This window comes from Triturus cristatus, chromosome 9 (genome assembly GCF_964204655.1).
Source record: "Triturus cristatus chromosome 9, aTriCri1.1, whole genome shotgun sequence".
In the NCBI taxonomy this organism is placed as follows: domain Eukaryota; kingdom Metazoa; phylum Chordata; class Amphibia; order Caudata; family Salamandridae; genus Triturus; species Triturus cristatus.
The window spans coordinates 948,193,193-948,208,066 of record NC_140592.1 but is presented as its reverse complement, the minus strand read 5'-3'; positions in this window follow the sequence as shown (position 1 = coordinate 948,208,066).

Genomic DNA, 14,874 nt, shown 5'->3' with positions numbered 1-14,874 from the left:
GTTTTTAAAAGTGGGTCAATTAGTAAGAATCAAGAGTGGGAAAAAGGTTGGGAAGTTGCAGACCCGCTTTTCAGAACCTAGGACTGTCACCAAAGTCATGCGAAACACTGTCATGTTGGATGATGGCAGAGTCATGTTGCGTTGGCATGACAACAGCTTCCGTTGCATAACAAAGTGTTCAAGGAAAGAGGATTGGGTGATGATTATTGGTGGTTAAGTCCTGTTACTGATTCAAATTCATTGACCGGTCTCGACACTACTCCCAGAAATCCAGACACTGAATTAATGTCTGATGATGTTCATCATCCTTGTGTTCATTATCTTTCTGCACCTTTATGTGAACCTGTACCAGCTGGTGGGAAGAAAAGCATACCTGTCTCCACTAGATTTGGGAGACGCATTATTATGCCAAAATCTTTGCATGATTTTGTTTGTGAGTAAATTGCTCTCCTCAGGTTAGAGGTCTGCCTATAAAGGTGCTACCATTATTCAAAGTTGTTTTTCTTTTTTTCTTTTTCTTTTGTTTATTTTATTAGGAAAGGGGATGTGTAGTAACCTGGTTACTTTGTAGAGTAGAACAGCAAATGTAGAACATGAGTATGTCATAGGGAATGTGTTTATAAGATGGAACTTAGAATGTGTTAGGGCATACAGTCTGTATCCTGCTTGGTGCTGCTAGCACCTTTCCTGCTGTACTGCGCATCATAAGAATAAAGAAGACATATTTATTCAAATTGTGTGTGTGAGCCATCATTACAAGTGTGTCAGCGGTCTCATTATTATGACATTAAGTGTTTACCAAGCAAGCCCTAATTATTAAGAGAATGATGCTTGGCGATGCATCAGCGTGCCTGGAAACATGCAGAGGGCCACTCAGAGCGACACCTGATGTGTAACAGGAAAATGAGAGCACATATTTTCTGCAAGTCAACGCCAGGTCGGCATAGGCATCATTGGATATGGAAACACGTCTAGCGGGGGTCAATATGCACAGTAAACAGAGTTAAACTTGCATGCCGGTGATGTGAAGTTTTGGCATTGTGTTCAGGTGAGAGGTCGCTCACCATAGACATGGGTTTCATTTATTTAGACATGCTGTCAAGTTGTGGTGATGATATGTTGAGCATGCAGATTTTTATTTTATGTTTAATATTATGTAGGTAATGCCATGCAGAGTCTGTTTGTAAAGCATGCTGAGTAGTGGCCTTATGATGATTTCAATGCTGCATGGAATGTGCAAGTATTTATGGAATACTACGCCGGTCCTTTTTGTGTGACCGTGTTTTGAGTACTTACCCCTGGTCCTGTTGTTACGTACAGTACCAGTGGTGGAATTTTTGGTCCGTAAGTGAGACTGTGTTTTGGTGTAGGGGATCCATGGTCTTGTGGTGAGACCGTGTTTTGAGTATCCCTGATCATGATGCGAGACCGAATGTGTGGTCCTGATGTGAGAGGAATGGGTAGCTGGTTTCCCCAATGTATGAGCGGTGGAGGGTGTGATTAAGTCCCTGGTCCTGCCATGAGGAGTTGCTGCAGTAAAGGGTACGAGAGGTCCCTGGTCCTGCAATGAGTTTCTAAGTGGATGCAGTAGAGGGTTCTGGAGTCCCTGGTCCTGCCATGAAGTTTGCATTAGTTCCCTGGTCCTGCAATACATTGCATATGTTGCAGTAGAGGGTGTTGGGTTCTGTAAAGGAATGTGATTGAGGGGAATGTGTAGTGGTTTCCCCAATGTATGGGTGGTAGAGGGTGTGATTAAGTCCCTGGTCCTCCTGTGCAGTTTATGTGGATACAGTAGAGGGTATAAGAGGACCTTGGTCCTGCCATGCATGCTGTAGAGGGTATGAGAAGTCCATGGTCCTGCCATACGTTTGCATGTGCGATGTTCTGTGTCCTTCCTAAGGGGTGGAGGACATACTGTGTGTGGTAAGGGTAAATTGGTTTTACATGTTGATTTTTTTTTTTTTTAGTTTAATGTTCATAGAAATGTTTGATAGTTTTCTTCCAACTTGTGTCCGTTTGATTTGATGTTTAATAAGAAGGGATATTTAGGGGGACTCGTTGATTGTTATTTATATTTTCAATTGTTTCTTTACGAGGGGCAAGATGTGTTGTGGCGTGTTTTGGTTACTATGTATCCTCTATAGTTCTATGTTCTCTGCTGCTCAGCCAGCGTGTAAGTGAGGTCACAAAAAACTATAACTTATAACACTGAGGACATCTTTATTTGCAACTCAATGCCTTTACATTGTTCAAGGCTTGAGCACTATAGTATGTAATTTGGCCAATGCCCCCCTGTCTGTCATGCTTACATCCCAGTATGCCCATACCAGGGTATACTGTTCATATGATCTTTCCCCAACCTACTGTCAGCCCCAAAAGCAGAACCACCTACCCGGTGACATTCTTTGGATTTGCTCCATCCACGTGGTCCTCTGCAAGCTTGGAGAGTCTGGTGGAGCCCCAAGTTTGACAATTACTGACAGTCACATATGGACTATCACTGCAGGATTGAGAGATGAAGAACCTGACATGCCAACACACAACAATAAGCTTCTGGAGATGATCCCAAGAGCTGGGCCCTAGGTGCTGTTTTATTCACCTTCTACATAAAGATCCCTAGTCCGCTCCCAAGTTCAGAACATCTCTGCCAGCTGTGCTTGGTAGTTGCTTCCATCTGCCCCACAGACTCTCCTTTGGTATGAAGGCCTCCACTTCTCTGGTCTGGCAACTTCCAAGTCCAGTCAAGGAGCCTCCCCACTGCACAGCCTGAGACCCAGTAACACACCATGGTTGAAACACTGGTCCACAACTTCCTCTCAATGCTAGACTGCACCTCTGCTCAAGGTCCCTCGGCTGTTGGACACGGGTATAGAGGCAGCCACCCACCGCTTCGCCATTGGACGCAGTGTTTAATTTGTAAAAATAAAAAATAAGTGCTCTCTTGAGGAGGCCACTGCAGCTTGCACCACACACTGCCCCTGCCATGTTCCCAAAGACAGTAACAACATCACCATCACACTCCTACAAGTGTGACAATTTGGACTATTTCAGGCTTCCAAAGCTATAAGAATGGCTAGGCAGCAGGTAATAGTCATTTTTAATGTTTATTGAATTAATAATTACCTATAGTTGTGGTCATCTCTAAATTAGCCAGACAGCGCCACCTAGTGACAGGCTGTCTCAAGCGCCAGTGTTGACAATTTAGATTTTTTACAGCCTGCAGGGCAGAAAATTTCAATTTTATTAAAGGCACGGAGGCTAAGATTATGCAAATCTCCTTTATTGGCGCAGCTCAGCAGCAACAATTGAAGAATATAGAACTTCAATGAACATTCCAAAATGGTATAAAGTCCCCCCACAAGCAGTCATCTACCTTCTTTGTGTAACTGCGAACAAGATAATTCAACGAGAAGAGGTTAAACTTCAGTTGAAGACAATTTTCCAAATGATGGTCCGGAGATACCAAGATTCTCATTCTAAAAGAAAAATAATAGATTCACGTAATAGCTTTAATAACATCAGTAACATCAGAGTGGGTTACATTAAAAAGTGGAGGGATGGGGGGCGTGGCCAGCTACCGACACGGATGGCCGCACGGTAGCTGAGCTCCGGCACGCCACTCCCAAAAAATCTGCATCAGCCATCCGGCCCCGGCCGAGACATCGCCACCAGGGGTGTTCTATAAGTAGCGGAGGCTCACCGAGAAGTGGGCGTACTTTGGTGTTGATCACGGCTGCTGGGCGAGCGCGACTCTGGACACCGGCTCCATTTGTGGTGGCCTCCCCGGGCGGAAGTGTCACCCTGCGAGGCATAGGCGCAATGCAACACCGCGGCTGCGGCCTGGTCCGCTAGTGACTCGGAGGAGCCGGCCGGGTGATCTCCCAGTCTAACCTGCATTCTGCCAACCTGGTGACGGCCTGAACGACGGGAAAGCAGGTTGGTGGAACATCGTGGGAGGGATCGCCAAAGGACTTGCTCGCTGCGGAGCCCCTCCTCTGAGTGACTGTGAGTCTTCGGCACCGGGAGGTGGTGTGCCCGAATGGAACTCTCCGCAAAGGCCCAGTCCTCACATCGGATGTCGCCCCTAGCGCACCGCCATATTTTGAAAGTATCGGGAGCCGCCATTATTTTTGAGAAAGTTACAAGCCCTTGCGTTGCACGGACCCTTGCCTGGCAGGGGGCCTCTTCAGTCCCACGCAAACTCCTGGGATTGAACCCTGGGCACCTGATAGGGACAGAGAAGATCGCTATGTTGCCAGGTGGATATGAGGACACAGAGGTGGCTGCTTGAAGGGCCTGGGAGCATCTGGGGCCCTGTGGGACACTAGAGGAGTGGTGCAGGTTGATATTGTGCAATACGCGGGGGGCTGCAGCCACTACTGCTAACAGGCCTGTTCTGGAACCGTGGAGCCCCATGATTGATGCAGGCTGCCTCAGGTTAAAGTGCTGCCCACCGTGACATGGTGAGCCCCCGGGGGTGACCGTTGCAGGACCACTTTTTTGCCCGGTACGTATGGGAACCCAGCGGTGCCTCCCTGGAGGGGGCTGAGGGCATCAGTGGCCCTGTGGGGGACTTCAGGAGTGGCAGAAGAAGTGACTGTGGGACTCGCAGGGGGGCAATAGAGTGGCAACAAATTGGTTGAAGACTAGATTTGGACCGTTTACATTTGGGCACGGAGACGGCTGGACACTGGATCGGTGCGCAACTGAGTGGAGCCCCTAGTGCCCAGCGTCAGCGGCCTGTGATCAAGGCCCCCGGAGGAACACGAGCGGTGCATCACCAAGGTGGGGTTGGCATTGAAGCCGACAGGCCACATGGATTCCCACAGCAGGTTGCGGTGAGTGGTGCGTGCCCCCCCACAGCCCTGCAGAGTGACCCCTCCTACGGTGCTGAGATGGCGTCGGGACACAGCAGAAGAACGGTGACACAAGCCAAGATGGACAAATTTGCATGGCAGAAATCTCAGGGGGAGGAACCGGGCGGGATAGTGACTAGGGGGGAAGACCCGGAGCCCTCCAACAGAGATCTTCTAGTGGCAATCACTACGTACAGACCTCTCTCGATACCCAAATCGATACGGTGACAACAGAAATGACATTAATGAGGGAGGACATGAGGAAAATGGCGGACCGGGTGAGCACGATGGAGAGTATGACTTCGGACCTAGTAGCGGACACCACCCTCCTCAAGACACAGGTAGCTGAACAGCGCAACTCCTAAGAGGTGATGGCGCTACAGCTTGATGACTATGAAGGGCGTATGCGGCGCAATAATGTCCGAATTCTTGGTGTTCTGGAGCGGGTGGAGAGGCCAGCTGCGGATTTGTTTGTAGAAGACCTGATCTTAAAACATCTTCAACCCAGAGGACTCTCCAAATGCTTTTCCATTGAACGAGCCCACCGAGTGCCTGGGGTTAACCCGAAGCCGGGGTCCCCCGCCCGCTTCTGGTCCGTGTGTTTAACTTTCGCGACCGCGATGTGATCCTGCAAACCGCGAGGGCTGACCCTCCACTGACGCTGAAAAACAGCAGAGTTTCGTTCTTCCCGGACTTTACCTTGAGGGTCCAAAAGCAGCGTTGAAGTTTTCTAGAAGTGAAACGTGCACTCAAAGACCAAGAGATTAAGTATGCTATGTTATTCCCAGCCAAACTCAGAATTGAAGCAGATGGAAAACTGTGGTTCTTTACTAGGCCTGAGGAAGCTTGGGACTGGCTGGATGGCTGGCGTACTGTGGGCAAGTGGTCTCATAAATCTGCTCCTGTGACCGGAAGTACCAACGAGTGGGGCCAGCAAAGACGGACCCCACATCCCTCTGATTCAGAGTCACGCAGCCCTCCGGGATGATACAGTAAAGTGGGTTGCTTCTGGGACTGGTTGGAGTTCCATCTGGCACCCTCAGGATATGGGGACTGTATGTTTTAGCCCTGTTGTGGTTTCCCTTGGTTTTCTGTTGACTGTTGTGGCATACCACCAACCCTCTGACCTTCACAACTGTTAGTTATGTGGGACCTTCACCTTTATGCTGTGCGATACTTTGACCATGATATAATGCCTTTGTCCTCGGGGACTTCAGCCGGAGTTGGGTATTGCATTTAGTATTTGTGCCTTCGGGAGTGGGGTTGGGCACGTTCCTGGAATTTGTAAGGGTGGGCGACAGGCAATCTGCAAGATGGGGGTGGCGGGCGGTTCTTGACCCGTTATGCAGGGAGGCAGGGAGGGGGGGTTTCACCGGGGAGGAGGGGGGTGTTGTACATGTTGGTTTTTTTTGGTTTTGCATCAGTACCACACAATGATTGGTCTTACAAAGTCACCATGGGACCCGCACCACTTGGACAGTGTGAGGGCCAGTTACACAGCCTTGAGCGGTCAATGTTACTCAGCTATGTGAGGGAGGGCGGATCTGGGGACCCCCACAGGGGCAAATATATCTGGCCATTTCTATTTCTTGTTGACTGGTGTGATGACGCGTGGCCTAACCCTTAATTTTTCCACATGGAACGTTAACGGCCTTGGGGACAAGATCAAGAGGGGCATTGTATTGCAGTATATAAAACATCAGGAGTTTGACATAGTGATGCTGCAAGAGACACACTTGGTTGGAAACTCGTGTGGGGGGCTTAATAGGAAAGGCTATAAAATGGTGGCTCATTCTGGATTTACATCGGGTTGCCGTGGAGTGGGGATTCTCCTACGTAAGAATTGTCCGTTCATTATTCATAATACCTGGACTGATGAGCAGGGCAGGTACGCGGCAGTGGCGGGCTCCTGGGAGGGGCGCGCCCTCAATGTTGTACCTGTCTATGCTCCGCCGGGGCTACAGCGACTGACACTAAGTGACATAGGCACCTTACTATTAGAATTACCTCTAGGGGTGCTAGTCTAGTGGTGGGGGGGACTTCAACCTCACGATGGATGGTTCACAGGACCGTCTGCCACCTAGAGAGGACCCACTGAGTGGCTTGCGACTTTCAGCATTCGCTAACGCGCTGGGACTGGTGGACATATGGCACTGGCTTAACCCAACGCACACTCACTACACATTCCAATCGGGGGCGCATGGTAGCCAATCTCAAATAGATTATATATTCACCCACGCACAGGAAGTTCATAACTTTATCAGCACCGGCCGCCTAGCCCGAGGGATCTCTGACCATTCGCCAGTTATTACGACTTTCGGGACACACCAGAACAGATGTCCCGGCACCATTAGAATTCAGCCGTGGGTTTTAAAGATACCTCAAATTAGAGAAAGATACTGAATACTATTTTTCCGAGAATGTAGGATCTGTTGACTCAGCAGTGACAATATGGGGGACATTCGGAGCGTCATAAGGAGTAGGTTGTTATCGTTGACAGCGGGGTATAGGACAGAGCGTGCCAAGAGGGTGTGTGAACTGGAAGCGGATATGTTAAAACTCGAGGAGGTGGTGGCACGCACCCCAAATCAGGCGCACCAACACTGCCTTACGATTAAGCATCAGGATTATAAACAACTTCTCTTAGAAGAGGCCATGTTGCGGTCTCTGTCTTCCCGGCATAGAATTTATGAACAAGGTGAGAGGACAGGCAAACTTTTGGTATGGCTGGAACATAAAGAACAAGCGTCACGTTGGATACGTGCGTTAACCGGCCAGGACGGCACTCTTTTCACTGATCCTCAATTGATTGCTAATATCTTTGCATCTTATTTTGAGGAAGTCTACACTGTCTCGCAGGGGAAACGGCCACTACAACGTGGCCGTTTCCACGCATAACATTAACTACGCATGCATTACAACGCATGCGTGGTTACCACAAATAGCCTTACATCGCATACCTTTACTACGAGATACGTAGTAAAGGCATGTGTGGTAAAGGTAAGGGGGTTTGGGGGGGTCTGCCCCCCCAAAAAGTAAACGGCCAAAAAAGGGGGGTTGGGGGGTCTCCCCCCCCCCCCAAAAAAAATCCCCAGTTGAAGTCGCGATGTGGAGGCAATCACCGTCGTTAGAGGAACCGGAAAGACACTTCCGGTTCCTCTTTACGACATGCGACATGACATCGGAAGAACTTGGAGAGGAGAGCTTAAAGAGGTAAAGGGGATATTAGTATTTTTTTTTTAAAAGGGATGAGGGGGTTGTGTAGAGAAGGGGTAAAATATTAGGGTTAAAAGGAGGGGTATTTAATAAAAGGGTTTGTGGGTGGGAATCGGAGCAGTATATGGAAATGGGGAAGGGATCGGAGATAACCTTTAGCAAGAACATGCCATTAACATGCATGGTTTAACAACGAAAAACATTGTAAAAGCATGCACGGAAAAGGCATTTTCGTGGTAAAGGTTATGCGTACTAATGGCATTCTCGTTGTAACGCATGCGTGGTAAAGGCATGCGTTGCAACGGAATGCGTTGTAACATCATACAACCGTCTCGCAGGCGTCACAGGCACCGATGTCAGCCGACCTCCTCGCGACTATCGATGTGGCCAGTATTTCTCCGCAGGACAGAGAGGCCCTGGAGGTGGACATTACGGAGACGGAGATTCAGAAGGCCATACAAGGAGTCCGCTCTGGAAAGGCGATGGGTCCCAATGGGCTACCCGTCGAGCTTCTTAAACCCATGAAAACGATACTAGCGCCCCATCTATTGAATCTGTATAACAAATGTTTTGCGTTGGGTCTCCTACCGGCGGATATCCGCACGGTGGCGATAGTAGTAATACACAAACCGAACAAACCAGAGGTGGATTGTAAATCGTACCGCCCCATCTCCCTCTTGACCGTCGAGGCTAAGATCCTTGCCAGACTTCTGGCAAATCGACTCCTTCCCTATATTGTCGATCTGGTACATCCGGATCAATCCGGGTTTATGCCGGGGAGAAATACGTCTCGAAACTTGCGGCGGGTACATGGGGCCCTTGGCAGGATTCATACCATTGAGGAAGAAGCGATCCTGTTATCTTTAGATGCTACCATGGCGTTTGATACCATAGAATGGGATTTTCTGTTTGCGGTATTGGCCCATGTGGGTTTCGGACCCAAGCTTATCCGTTGGATTAGGCTCCTATATACGCAACCCAATGTGCATGTCGTTGTCAACAACCACTGCTCGACTACTTTTGCCCTTCACCGGGGCACAAGGCAGGGTTGCCCTTTGTCTCCCTTATTGTTTGCCATGGTGCTGGAGCCACTTGCTGTCTGGATCAGGGGTGACCCAGAGATACGTGGGATCAAATGGACAGCTGCTCACGAGGACCGCATCTCGCTTTACGCGGATGATATCCTTTTATATCTTGCTTCTCCTGTGCGGTCTCTGCGGTGGGTGTTGCACATTTTCCATATCTTTGGCGCTCACTCGGGTTACAAGATAAACTGGTCCAAGTCCCAGTTGTTTGCGTTGTGGGGCTCCCCCCCCGACCAACCCTCGGGGATATGAGATCCCGGTGGCACTCGAAGGCTTTCACTATTTGGGCATTTTTGTAATCCCAGACGTTGACCTATTCAATGAACGTAATCTGTTGGGGCCTCTCCAGCGTTTAAAATCAGATGTAGCCCACTGGCGCACCCTTCCTCTGAGGTAATTCAGTTTTCCGATCCCGTTCGCATTTAACCACCATTTTGTGTCCCGCCGCCATTTTGTGTTGCCCTCACTCAGGTAGCACGGTGAACGAGGTGTTGTTTTCCTCTTTCTACTGCAACGTGTCAGATAACCTCCTCCCTCTGTTTAAAGCTGGTGTCAGGGTCTGGCCGACTCCACTAATCCTCGTCTGGTTCGACTGATCCCTATCTCGACTATCTGATTGTTTCGCACCATTCTTTCCTGACTTTATCTTATCCTCTGGCCTTCGCTATTCTTTACTCCTATTCTCTCATTTCACAACTGTCCTCCGGCGCATACAAATGTGTCCTGCCACCTGCAAGTCGAATTATAAACACTACCACTGATTAACTTGTGGGGAAGGGTGACAAACACAGTTGGAAGAGAGGCTTATTTGAGTTACTTAATATCTTGTTTTCACATTCTTCTCATTGGTTAACCCTGTATGCTTTGGGAGTGTTCTTTGTGAATATGTGTGTTATAAAAGATTGTGCGCCACGAAGTAAAGGGACAGTCTCCTAAGAACATACCAAGTGTACTTCTGGGACAACTGTACTTAGCTGCAGCTAATAAACCTGATCTTCTACGCCTAACGGAGTGTCCTGTGTCTCTGTTCGACAAAGCAGGTGAACTCAGGAGATTAAGGCGTACCCTGCGCCGCCAGGCCCATAAGGCCGTGGTTCTTCACCTCTCACTCTCCTGGGGCGTGCATCCCTGTTTAAGATGCTTGAACTTCCGCATTTCCTTTATGTGCTACAAAATACTCCCATTCCAGTTTCTGAATCCTATTTCGCCCAAATTCATAGCACATTACGGAGCCTTTTATGGGAAGACCGTGCACCACGGATCACAATGAATAAGCTAACCATGGGATGGTATGACGGCGGTGTGGGGTTGCCGGATTTACGTCTATATTATCAGGCCTCCCAACTAACTCCAATCAATAGGTGGGTGTTCGGCCTGTATGACAACCCGAGTTCTCGCACAGATCAGTGGCTTATGGGACGGGCGGTTATAACAGGGCGTTATACACAAGCCCCCGTAAGCTCTGTTTAACGGGACCTACGGCCCAAGCAGTGGAGACTTGGCATACAGTTACCGGTAAATTGGAATGGAAGGGACGACTGACTAAGGCGATGCCCCTGTGGGAACCGGACATCCTGTGACGCCTTAGTCGATGCCTGGGAATTGATAAATGGGAAAAAATTGATATATCTACGGTTGGGGACATGTGGGTTAAGGGGAGACTCGCATCTTTCGCTGACCTCCAGTCAAAGTTCCAATTGGCACCGCCTGAAGCCTTTAGATTTTTGCAGATTAGTCACGCAGTCTCCTCCGCTTTGCCTAAGGATACCCCTCTCCCCAACTCTTCCCCCTTGGAGGACCAGTTGTTACTGGACCCCATGAATAGTAAAGCTATATCGCTCATTTATAAGAAACTAGTAAATAATCGCGCAGACCCTATGATAAAAGTGAGGACTAATTGGGAGACGGACCTGGGAAGCATAAATGATGATGATTGGCGAGATGCACTGGCCTCCCCCAGGGAGGTGGCTATTCCATGCGCCTCCGATTCATCCAGCTGAAAGTGCTCCATCGGGTCTATTTTGACGCTAAGCTCCTGTATAAAATTGGTAGATGCCCTGACCCGCTTTGTCTCCGACATTATAATCAAATGGGGACCTTTTTACACACATTATGGGACTGTCCACAAATCCAGAAGTATTGGGTGGGGATTGCCCGTCAACTTGAGAGGACGTGTGACAAACCCCTCAGATTATCTCCGCAGCTCTGTCTCCTTAATATATGGGACGCGACAGATCTATCGCAGGCAGAACAGAGTTGGGTCTCGATGGGCTTTATTATTGCTAAGCGCAACATAGCGCAGAAATGGGGGGTGGACACGGTCCCGACAGTGGGTGAGTGGGCCAAAGACATGGACACAGCTATGATTGCCGAAAAGACGGTGTTTAAGGGACGGGGCTGTTCTGGGAATTGGGACCATAAATGGGGGAAGTGGAATAGGTATAGAGGAGAGATTTGCATTTCCCCTCCGGTAGAGAGGCGGAAAGAACGACAAACCTTGATGGCTCAATTGACAGCAGGGGCAAGGTCTCCCTCCCCTTCAAATTAACTGATGTTCAGCTGACTGTTGCTGTCCTTCCCCATGTCATGTGGTATACATATTTATTTTTCTTTATTGGATATTTTCTTTTGTTCTGGATGGGCCTATCGTTGGTGACTGTACACTGCAATACTGCTTGTTCATCTCAGAGGTGACTGTATAGTTCTCCAAACCAGGGGAGAACAATGTGAATATTGTTTACATGTGTAATGTGTACCGATGCAATGTTGTTGCAAAATGAATAAACAGTTTAAAAAAAAAAGTGGAGGGATAATCTTAGCCTCCGTGTCTTTAATAAAATCCAGATTTTCTGCCCAGGAGGCTGTGAAAAATCTAAATGTTATGGCATGACATGGAGGCTAACATTGTGCAAGTTCAAAGTGCATTAAGAACATTATCAATCAAATTAGAGATTGGTCTGAAAGAACAATTATTGTACATAGTTTAGTTTGACCAGTCTGCTGCCCTAAGGATTTCTTGCAGCCCCACTCCAAGGATAAAGGCTTTGGAAGCCGATGCACCTCCAAGGGAGTGTGCTCCAAAAATAGAGACATCTACACCACTTTCGTACTTGACTTCCCTCACCCATCTTGCCAATGTTGGTGAGGAAACTCCCTTATGAGGCCATCTGTGAGAAATTAATAATTGACTCTCATTTAGTCTCAAACTTTCAGTTCTTTTTTGTACCCTTTCAAGCATTTAACTACACAGAGTCTTTCATTCTAAGGAAAGAAGGGGTAAAATATAGAAGAGGATATAGTTTTTGTTCTCTTTTTGAGGTAAAAGCAAACACCCTCTGGTTGGAATGCTTTGCTGGAAATCTGAACGATACTAGACACAATAAGACAGTTTAAATGAAATGGGTTTTAGGGAAAAAGTGGAATTTTCACCCCAGGAGGTTTGGGTTTGTAACACACCTCTAACATCCCACAGAGCGGTGTATTTAGCGGTTGGAGGATTTAGTACCCTCAAACTTCTCATTATCTTTTTAGTTAGTAAATTCTGTCCCTCAGATACGCCGTCTACTAAGGAGTGTCCTGCAGATATAGCAGATCTATAAACATTCACGGTTCTGTAAGACAGACCTGATGTGAATAGTTCTGAAAGATAGTTCACAACATGCACTAAATCAGTTGAAATGGGATCATAACCTCTTTGAAAACACCAGCGAACTCATTTGGTCCAAGCCAGTCGATATGCTTTCCTTGTTTCTGATGCCCATGACTCAGGTATGAGTCAGAAAGCGTCTGGCAAAAGCCCTGGGATTCGCCACTGTCTCCTGAAATCTTTCAGTCTTTCAGAACCAGTAGATACTGCTCTACAAGGGGATGGATGTCTCCCTCTGGACCTAGGAGTATCTCTCTGAACGAAGGAATTAGAATTGGGAATTCTATGCTCAATTCCAGGATGATTGTGAACCAGGCTTGTAATCTCCAAAGGGGAGTTATCACTACTAGGCTCTCTTTGTAACGTCGCGCATGAAGGAGTAGGCGTGGCAGCATGACAAATGGCGGGAAAGCATAGGGAACTAAACCTCTCCAATCTTGGAGGAATGTATAAACAATGGGGTGACCCTGTGTCCCTCAGAACCTGGGTAGAATTATTATAGAAAAACAATGGTTCTGTCGGGTATGGGTAAAACAATTACTTTGTGAGACGAATGAATCAAGGAAAAAATGGGAATCAATCAAGTTGACCACACAATCTCAAGGTACAAAATCAAGATCAGACTTGTTTTGAAGAATATGATGTCATTCTTTATATATAAATTGCATCATTTATATGAAAGAGCAGAAATGACATTTGTAATGCAGGATTACCAAAGTAGCAAACTGTAAAGTGAATTAGTGAATTTGTGACAAGGTGACATGAGTGACCAAGTTGTGCATAGTATGTACAGTGAACGAATACAAGAAAGATTTGTTATATATACACAATATACAAGTGGAGGGCCAGTATCAAAGCAAATCAAAATGACGCTGTTTCATGGATAAATCAAAACATGTATGAAAAACAGGTCTCGCACTGGTCCTAACAATTATCGTCGACGTTTCAACCCAATATTAGCGACTCTGATTCGTCAAGTAGGGTCTTCATCAGGACATTAAAACAAACGATGGCAACCTAGCCAGTGGTCTAGGATGGCCTGGCAGACGGACGTACACGCGTAGAAATACAGAGTGCCTCATCCAATGTGCTCTCTAGACTGACGTTTTCTTTTTAAATAGAGCCGGCTCCGATGAATCAATTGCGCGTCGGAACCGATCTAAGTCAGAGGAAGCTTCCTCTGACTGTGACAGGAGGTGCTGCAGCGTGATTCGTAACCGCTTTGCTTCTCTCTCCAAATAACATTAGGAAGCTGAACTTAGATCGGTTCCGACGCGCAATTGATTCATCGGAGCCGGCTCTATTTAAAAAGAAAACGTCAGTCTAGAGAGCACATTGGATGAGGCACTCTGTATTTCTACGCGTGTACGTCCGTCTGCCAGGCCATCCTAGACCACTGGCTAGGTTGCCATCGTTTGTTTTAATGTCCTGATGAAGACCCTACTTGACGAATCAGAGTCGCTAATATTGGGTTGAAACGTCGACGATAATTGTTAGGACCAGTGCGAGACCTGTTTTTCATACATGTTTTGATTTATCCATGAAACAGCGTCATTTTGATTTGCTTTGATACTGGCCCTCCACTTGTATATTGTGTATATATAACAAATCTTTCTTGTATTCGTTCACTGTACATACTATGCACAACTTGGTCACTCATGTCACCTTGTCACAAATTCACTAATTCACTTTACAGTTTGCTACTTTGGTAATCCTGCATTACAAATGTCATTTCTGCTCTTTCATATAAATGATGCAATTTATATATAAAGAATGACATCATATTCTTCAAAACAAGTCTGATCTTGATTTTGTACCTTGAGATTGTGTGGTCAACTTGATTGATTCCCATTTTTTCCTTGATTCATTCGTCTCACAAAGTAATTGTTTTACCCATACCCGACAGAACCATTGTTTTTCTATAACAATCTTGGAGGAAAGCATCTACCCCTTGAGCTTAAGGGTCCGGTCTCCAGCTGAAGAACTCTTTTAGTTGAGTATTCAGCTGGTCTGCAAACAAGTCCATCTCGAAGGGGCCCCATCTGGATTGGATATTCAAGAATATTTCCCT